Genomic DNA, 8,892 nt, shown 5'->3' with positions numbered 1-8,892 from the left:
ACTTTAATTTCAGGAGTTTGCTTATCACAGGAGCACTTCCACCCTTCATTGGTCTGTGTAGTAGACTGGTGGGAAAATAAACAAGATTTTGAAGTTTAAGCTTATGTATATTGATTTATTCATCAACCAAACTTAAATTAATATTTATCATGTTAAATATTGAAATGCGATTAATTTCGATTAATTAATTACAAAGCTTGTAATTAATTCAATTAATTTTTTTAATCGAGTCCCACCCCTAATTGTTAGTAAGGGGGACAATTTGAAAGTGTTTTTTTTTCTTTTCTTCAGACAATTTTCAGGCTATAGTGGTACTCGTCCAGCCCACTTAAGATGAAATTACGCTGCATACACAGAGCACATCATGTAAAGTGATGTAAATGTATTTGATAAATAATAAAAATGAATACTTTGACAAAGTAACAGAAGCATAACTACTGTATATCCATCCATCCATTTTCTTTCACTTATCCAATTCAGGGTCATGGGGTGAGAGGCGGGGTGTGCCCTGGACAGGTCGCCAATCTATCGCAGGGCTAACATGAAGAGACAGACAGTCATTCACATCTACAGCCAAACCCAAGTTGGATATATGGAAGAAAATGAATGGATGACGTAGCATTTAAAGTATCTGTAAATCTAAATAAAACTGACTCCAAACACCTTGAACTAAAATTATATCTGATATCTATAGTCACACACTAATGCAAATGACTCAAAATGGCAGATAAGGTACCAAAAGAAGTAAATTTTATTGAAGTATTTCACATGTTTTTTTACTAACTTTTCATCCAATTAAAGCTTAAAAAAAAAAATGTTGCCTGGTCTGATGAGTCTCAGTTCCAGCAAAAATTTTTGTGAAATACAGAACTGCAGGTTGTGAAGTTTGGTTTTGGATGGTGCACGCATGTCCTGTAAGAAGAAAACAATAACTTCAGTTAAAAAAAAAATTTTTTTTTTAAAAAAGATTTTTATACATCAAAAATATGCACAATTATCACTAAAACACATTACAGATAAAGTATGTGGTTACAAGTGATTTTATGATGAGCTAGAACACTTTTGTTCTCTTTTGTCTCTCTTGCTGTAAATGTAATCATGTAATTGTCTTACCATACTCCACCACAAAAGATTTCCCAGGACTGAAGCGCGACTCACAGCCATCAATGGTCACTTTTACTAAGCTTGTTTATTCTGCCCTCACTGTACGTGGGTGCCCAGTTTGGCAGATAGATAAACAGTTCTTCAAAAGAAGAGGCAAAAGCTTTCCGCCATCAGCGCAGGGTTTATTTGTCTCTCTAATGAAGGCACTGTAAAACTACAAAACACAACAAAGAACATATTACAACATGCATATAGTAACATACTATATTTCTCATATTACACGATATCGATTGAAGCTTTAATATCTCAAACTGTAGCTGGTATAACCACCAGAAAAAGGTAAACAATAGTTAGCGTGCATCCCGCTAGCTTCATGCTAACATATAATGGATTTTCCCATAGACAGGCTAATGCGATTAGCATTAACGAGCACAAATATTAATTACAAATTACCTTACATGACTTACTCGACACGAACTCAGAACACACTCATACTTACAGGCATATATTTCCCATGCTCTGTGAGAAAACAACTTTGATAAAATAACGGCAGTTCAAAAGTTATTGTTTCAGACTCCAGCAACCTTTCTTCTTCTGCAACAGAAAATTGGGTTAACAAGCTCACCCTAGTGAGCCCCCCTAGTGGGCTAGCAGCGCTACTGCACTCCAGCAGTGGCAGCACATTGTTAGTAAGTTAAAAACCTTTAAAAAGACAGAAATAAACATTGGATATATTTCAGAACTCTGCGGTGCAAGAAGCCTAAACAGCTTAGACTAAGTCTAAACATTGCATAATTATATGTGAGAAACAGAAATAATAATACGGACTGTTGTAGCACTGTGGTCCACCCGGAGAGGCGTCTTCGTGAGGGATCCCAGCACGATCTTTCTACTACAGAAGGAGTCAGAGCTCAGTTCCACCTGGAGGCCCAAAGCTCTGTCTTGATAAAAGTACCAGTCAAACTGGTCTGGAGTGACCCCAGGATCACCTACAACAATACAAAACAGTAAAAATGTTGAGTATTAATTTTATAAAGACATAAGAATTATGTGATGACAAAACAGAGTTTTGATTTATTAAAAACATCCTGTCTACACTGAAGACAGAAGGCAAACAATCACAATTAGATACACACATAAATGCATTTAACTTTGAGATGCAAACACACATAAATGCATTTAGCTTTGAGATGCAAACACACATAAATGCATTTAGCTTTGAGATGCAAAATTTGAATTGTGAAGTTATTTGACATAAAGTCCAGTCCAGTCGCCTTTTTCAAGCTCCAGAGAGTACTATGACCTGGATGACTGAGAATCTACACAGACATTTGACATAAACTATTGCTCAAAAAAGAAATTAAGGGAAGACATGATGATCACAGTTCAACTCTGGGGATATTAATCTGTCCAATTAGGAACCATTTCATCTGCTCTGGTGCAAATGGAAGTGGCAACAGGTGCACTGGAGATCCACCAAGACAACCAGAAAAGGGAAGGGTTTCAACAGGTTGCCATGCACCACTGCTCTCTCCTGATCCCTCCTGACTGACTGCTCTCTAGCTTTGCTTTTTGGTAGTTTTCTTGTAACTACTGGTAGCATGACATGATGCCTTCAGCCCATTCTGTTTGCACAGCTAGTTCAGCTCCTCCAGAATGGTAAATTCATACATGTCATTGCACAAAGGGTTCCCAAGTGTGGAGGAGATAGCAGTTACATGGAAGAGCTGGACAGGGCCACAGAAGGTCATCAGCCCTGCAACAGGACTGATATCTACTCCTTTGTGCATGGAGGAACATAAGGAGTACTGCCAATGTCCAACAAAATGACCTCCAGTGGGCTACTCATTTTCATGCAAACCGTCAGAAACAGACTCCATAAGCATGGAATGAGGGTCCTTTAGTGGAACCTATGCTCATAATTGCACCGTGGAGCTCAATTGGCATTTGCCAGTGATATATCTCCCAAAGACCATCACTGACCCACTGTCAAGCCAGTCATGCAGGATGATTTTGAAGGCAGCATAACCTTTGCTACAAACGGCTGTCTCCATCCTCTTTCACATCTGTCACATGTGCTCAGTGTGGACCTGCGCTCATCTGTGAATAGAGAGAGGCCAGTGGGGAACCAGCCTGTTCTGGTGTTCTCTGGCATGGAGCTGCACGGTGCTGGGCTGTGAGCAGAAGTCCCACTAAAGGAGGTCTCGTCCTAACGCTACGCTCATGGAGTCTGTTGCAGTTACAGTTTGGCCAGAAATGTGAACACATGTAGCCCACTCTAGGTCATTTTGTAGGCCTCTGTCAGCACTCCTCCTGTTCCTCCTCACACCAAGAAGCCAGGTACTGGTCCTGCTGCTGGGCTGTTGCCCTTCTACATCCCTGTACAGGCGTCCTCACGTAATGGTCCCCCTCTCCTCCACATATTTGAGACTTTGCTGCAAAACATAGCAAACCTTCTTGTGATGGTGCTGAAGGAGCTGAATGGGCTGCAGGTACCGTCTCATGTTACACACAAAAACACTGTAAATGAAATACAAACAGGTTTGACTCTACTTCTTAACTAATCTGCTCGCCTGTACAAACAGCACACATTGCAGGTAGTCATTTTCCATGAATGACTGATTTTATATGATGCTGGAAAAGACAAGACATTCAAACACCTGCATTTGTAAGGTCAATGCAAACACAAAGACGTCTCTAAGCTGCTGGACCTGGGCCTGGGCCCATCCCTGTGCAGGTGGGTTCACAGCTTCCTGACCAGCAGACCACAGGTGGTACGAGTGGGTCACCTCACCTCATCCTCCCTCACCCTCAACACTGGATCCCCCCAAGGCTGTGTGCTCAGCCCTCTGCTGTACTCACTGTACACCCATGACTGCGAGGCCACGTCAGAGTCCAACGTCATCATCAAGTTTGCTGACGACACTGCTGTTGTGGGACTAATCTCTCACAATGAGGAGACAGCCTACAGGAGAGAGGTCTCCCGCCTGGAGAACTGGTGCCAGGAGAACCACCTCCTGCTCAACGTCAGCAAAACAAAGGAACTGATCGTGGACTTCAGCAGGAAGCAGCAGAGGGACTACCATCCACTTCTCATCAGTGGTGCTGAGGTGGAAAGAGTGGACACTTTCAAATACCTGGGAGTGACCATCTCACAGGACCTGTCCTGGACTCATCACATAAACATCACTGTGAAGAAGGCCAGACAGCGTCTCTACCTCCTCAGGCGGCTGAGAGACTTCAAGCTCCCACTCAAGGTGCTCAGGAACTTTTACACCTGCACCATTGAGAGCATCATGCGTGGGAGCATCACCACCTGGATGGGAAACTGCACCAAGCAGGACTTCATGGCCCTAAAAAGGGTGGTTCGTTCAGCTGAACGGACCATCAGAACCACCCTCCCCAACCTGCAGGACATTTACACCAAGCAGTGCAGACTGAGGGCCATGAAGATCCTAAAACAGCCCAGCCACCCCGGACACTCTCTCTTCTCCCTGCTCCCATCAGGCCGGCGTTACCGCTGCCTGAGGGCTAAGACTGAAAGGTTGAAGAAGAGTTTTTACCCACAAGCCATCTGTCTGCTCAACTCTGAGCCCTAACTGGACCATTATTGCACAGTGTAAATATCATAATTTAAAAAGTGTGTATAGTGTATAGTATATAGAGTATAGTGTATAGTGTGAATTACTTTTTTTTAATTTTTATTCTTCTTATTTATATGTGTGTGTATATAAGGTTGCAGGTACAAAATACATTTCACTGTGCATTGTACTGTGTATAACTGTGCATGTGACAAATAAACACTATCTTATCTTATCTTAGAAATTCTTTTTTCTCCCTCATATTTTCTTACTGTCAGATGTAGTCGGCCAGAGGCTCTTAAACCACTCAGTCAGGTTGGCCTTATGCTTCCGCTGTAAGATTAGAGGCTTGAGGGGAGGAGCACAAAAATCTGACGCAGAGAGCAGAGCTGGGCTTCTGGTTGATGGGAAAACTGGAACATAATCAAAATAAAATGCAGATATTCAGAATTGGTGTGCACACAATCACTGGTCACAATTTCTGATATTTATCATTCATATTCAAGTCAACTGAAGTTAACAGGAACTCCCATTTGGAGCTGCATGTAGAGGAGTCAAGTGGCACAGACACTGGTCTCAGGAGTCAGCAGTGACTTTGGTTTCAAAGGAGGCACTGGAGCTCCTCCTAACAAGACTGCCATGCTGCCATTTTTGGGAACACCAAGTCTGGGAGATTTGCTGTGTTTCAATGTTTTTTTCCTTTTATTAGGTTTGGGCCCCTTGGGATGAGGTTGCTGAGGCTGTGAGGACCTGTTCTCCAAATCTGCATCCATGCTGTTGGCCACCCACCAGTTACCCGGTACTCTTCTCCTCCGTTTGGCTGGATTTGCTTCTGTAAGCTGCTCCTTAGGTTGTCTTTGAGACACTGGCGCTTCTGGCACGACTGATAGTTTTTCATTAGAGTTGTGATGATGTACTCTCTGAAATATCCTACCTCCTGTAACAAAAATCCAGGTGGAAGGGCTGAGCAGAGCCGTACAAACTCAGACTCAAAGCCTGGTGGACCTGAGCCGCAAGATTAGCGAGCTCGCAGGTGAGAGGGGTTAGATCAGGAGATATAGTTCGGTTCTGCACAGTGAGGACAGCAATCAACGAATTTGGAATATTGGATTTTTGAATGGTTTCCCAGTAAGACTGAAGGCTGTTGGAAAAACAAGCAGCCTGTTCCAAAACAACATTTGTTATCAGGAATTCGGCTCCCCTGCCGGCCTTGGGTTGGCAACCATATCTCTCTCCAGGGCTCTGTGTGCGGCTGCTCTTCCCCCCACTCCGCGTTGTGATTTGTGAAGCTAGGTCTGGTGTACCACAGCCGCTGATGAAATTCCACCACTATCAGCGAACTGTTTTGGCTAGGACCTGGCATCTGGCTCCACAATGCCCCCACCTCTCGTCTCCGTCTGCATCCCCTCCTGACCTGACCTCACCTACCGCCGCTGTCCTAGCTTTACATGTGCAAATGCTTTGCTAAGGTGGTTTTTTTGGACCCTGGTATAGTGCTCTTTTTGAGCACTGTACCAGATGACTTTTTTTTAACCTAACTTCCCCATGATGTGTTGTTTTCTCCTCCTGCCAAAGGTAGCGCTGCAAGTCGGCTGCATGACCCCAGGACACATATCCCCCCATGTGTGTTGTGTTTTGTGTATTCTTGGATGGTGTTCTGTAACTGCAATTTCCAATGTGTGAACTTGTTCACCCACATGGCAATAAACTCATTCATTCAAAAAGCACATTTACTCAAATAAGGTTCGGTTTTCGACTTCTGTACTTAGATTCTTTGCTACTTAATATTTCACACCAACTCTGGGGTAAATGATCTTTTATTTACTTTATCTAACTCTTAGATTATATTACACTAGTACTGCAAAACCATTTTAGGTTGACTCATTAAAAAGAACAGTGTAAGTGTCACAGATGTGTTCATTTTTGTAAAAAGGAAGGATACACACGTCACAGTCAACAGGATTTACCTACTCCAACACTTGTTTGGAGACCAGAGGACTAAAGTACTGCTGCATCAGTACTAACCGTCCAACAGCATCATATATAAAACATCAGTCACAGAAGCAACTTCAGTGGTATACTCTGTAGTACTGGCACTTCTACCTTGAGCTTACCTGAGTTAAGGCTGAGGTCCCTCTGAGTAAACATCAAAGGGCAACACTCCTCCTGATCCGGGACCTCCTGCTGCTCCCTCTGCTCTGGCACAGCCACCATGAATTCTTCATTGGTTTCTTTCATCGTGTCTCCTCGTTTATTTCCTTTTTTGCTCTGTTTTGTTTTCCGTTTTTCGGCCTCGCTCGTCTGCTGAACAGGCAACACTTTAAGCCGTTTCTGATTTCTTTTCTTTGAAACTTTCTTGGCTTTTGCGGGTGAAGAAACTCCTGCGCTGGGCTCTTCAGGTTTCTGTTTGGATTTCTTCTGTGTAGACTGCTGGTCGTTGTGCGTTTCCTCTGTGCTCCCAGGGCAACTCAACCACCACGCTCCAGGTAGTTTCCTTTTCCGTTTCCCAAGAACCTGACAGTCTTCAGATGAACTCCTTTCAGAAACTGGACGGTTGTTTTGTTTGGCCTTTCCATTTGCTTCACAATTCACAGTTTCTTTGTCTGAGGGACAAAAGGAAACTGCATAAAACACATAAACACATTAAGGAACTTTGACCAGCTATTTTCAGTGAAGGAAAGAAAAAAATGATGCTGCAACGACAAAAATTATCAGATTAACATACAAAACATAGATTTTGATGACAAAGATCAAAAGTGTAATTTAATTTTCGTGGTTAAGATTACATAATATGATCACAATGTAACACAAGTTTTGTTCCCAGCCTTTTAGTGTTATATTCCAATTGCTTATGTCTAAAACAAATGTAAAATTGCTTACATTCATCATAAACTTCGCTTCTGTGACCACGGCAACGAAAGATATGCATTTTCACTATAGAAACAGTCGATTTTGCATCTTCTCATTCATACAGTCAGACTAAGAACACTATATGCATTGCAAATTTACACAGATTACCAAAAACTGTTCAGCAGTGTGTGGTTTTCCGTGATTTATGACTATTCTGCAAATCACTTTCACGAATCAATCCCCAAATATAGTCGCCCATCATGTTCTTGTTATATTGTCCTTGGTAACGGCGTTCAAAGTTCATAATGTCCTGGTGAAAGTGCTTGCCTTGCTCCTCTGAATAAGCTCCCATGTTCTCTTTGAACTTATCAAGATAAGCATCAAGGATATGGATTTTGAGTGACATCCTGCAGTCCATTGCAGCATAGTTCTTTATCAGAGTCTGAACCAGTTGTGCATAATTTTCATGTTTATGATTGCCTAGGAAGCCGTGAACCACTGCGACAAAACTGTTCCAAGCCGCTCTCTCCTTCCTATTCAGCTTCTTGGGAAATTCACTGCACTCTATGATCTTCTTGATTTGTGGTCTGACGAAGACACCAGCTTTGATCTTTGCTTCAGACAGCTTAGGGAAAAGATCTTGGAGGTAATTGAAAGCTCTCGACTCCTTATCTAGAGCCCTGAAAAATTGTTTTATGAGCCCCAACTTGATGTGTAGTGGTGGCATCAGCACCTTGCGTGGGTCCACCAGTGGCTCCCACTTTATGTTGTTCTTCCCCACAGAGAACTCTGTCCGCTGAGGTCAGTCCCGCCTGTGGTAGTGCGCTTCAGTATCCCGGCTGTCCCAAAGGCAAATAAAGCAAGGATACTTTGTAAAACCACCTTGGAGGCCCATCAGGAATGACACCATTTTGAAATCTCCGATAACTTCCCAGCCGTACTCATACTTCAAGGCACCTAGCAACATCTTGACACTGGTGTATTCCTCTTTCAGGTGCACCGAGTAAGCTACAGGAAGAGATGGATACTTGTTCCCATTGTGAAGCAGCACGGCTTTGAGGCTCTTGCATGAACTGTCTATGAAGAGGCGCCACTCCTTCGGGTTACAGGTGATACCTATAGTCTCGAATAGACCGGCCACATTGTTGCAGAAGCACAGTCTATCTTGATGACTGAAGAAGCTGGAAAAAACTTGGTGACGCTTCCTCTGATCTGTAACTTGGACGCTTTCATCTAATAAGTTCCATTGCTTGAGCCTTGATGTCAGAAGCTCAGCGTTGGACTTGGTGAGCCCAAGGTCTCTGATCAGATCGTTGAGCTCTTTTTGGTTAGGGTAGTATGGCTTCCGCTCCTCAGC

At 43.0% G+C, this 8,892-nt stretch overlaps 1 long non-coding RNA gene across 1 annotated transcript; it reads right to left on the bottom strand.

The window, feature by feature from the left end:
* Positions 1-733: 733 nt before the first annotated feature.
* LOC115788088 (uncharacterized) lies at positions 734-1,755 on the bottom strand. The gene is made up of 3 exons (XR_004020566.1): positions 1,604-1,755; positions 1,114-1,318; positions 734-912 (listed from the first exon to the last, which is right to left on the bottom strand). It is a non-coding gene; the product is annotated as an uncharacterized LOC115788088 (long non-coding RNA).
* Between the last annotated feature and the right edge of the window lie 7,137 nt (positions 1,756-8,892).

The sequence above is a fragment of the Archocentrus centrarchus genome, chromosome 11 (assembly GCF_007364275.1).
Source record: "Archocentrus centrarchus isolate MPI-CPG fArcCen1 chromosome 11, fArcCen1, whole genome shotgun sequence".
In the NCBI taxonomy this organism is placed as follows: Eukaryota; Metazoa; Chordata; class Actinopteri; order Cichliformes; family Cichlidae; genus Archocentrus; species Archocentrus centrarchus.
The sequence above is the reverse complement of the archived record's forward strand: the minus strand, read 5'-3'. Positions and strand labels throughout refer to the sequence as shown.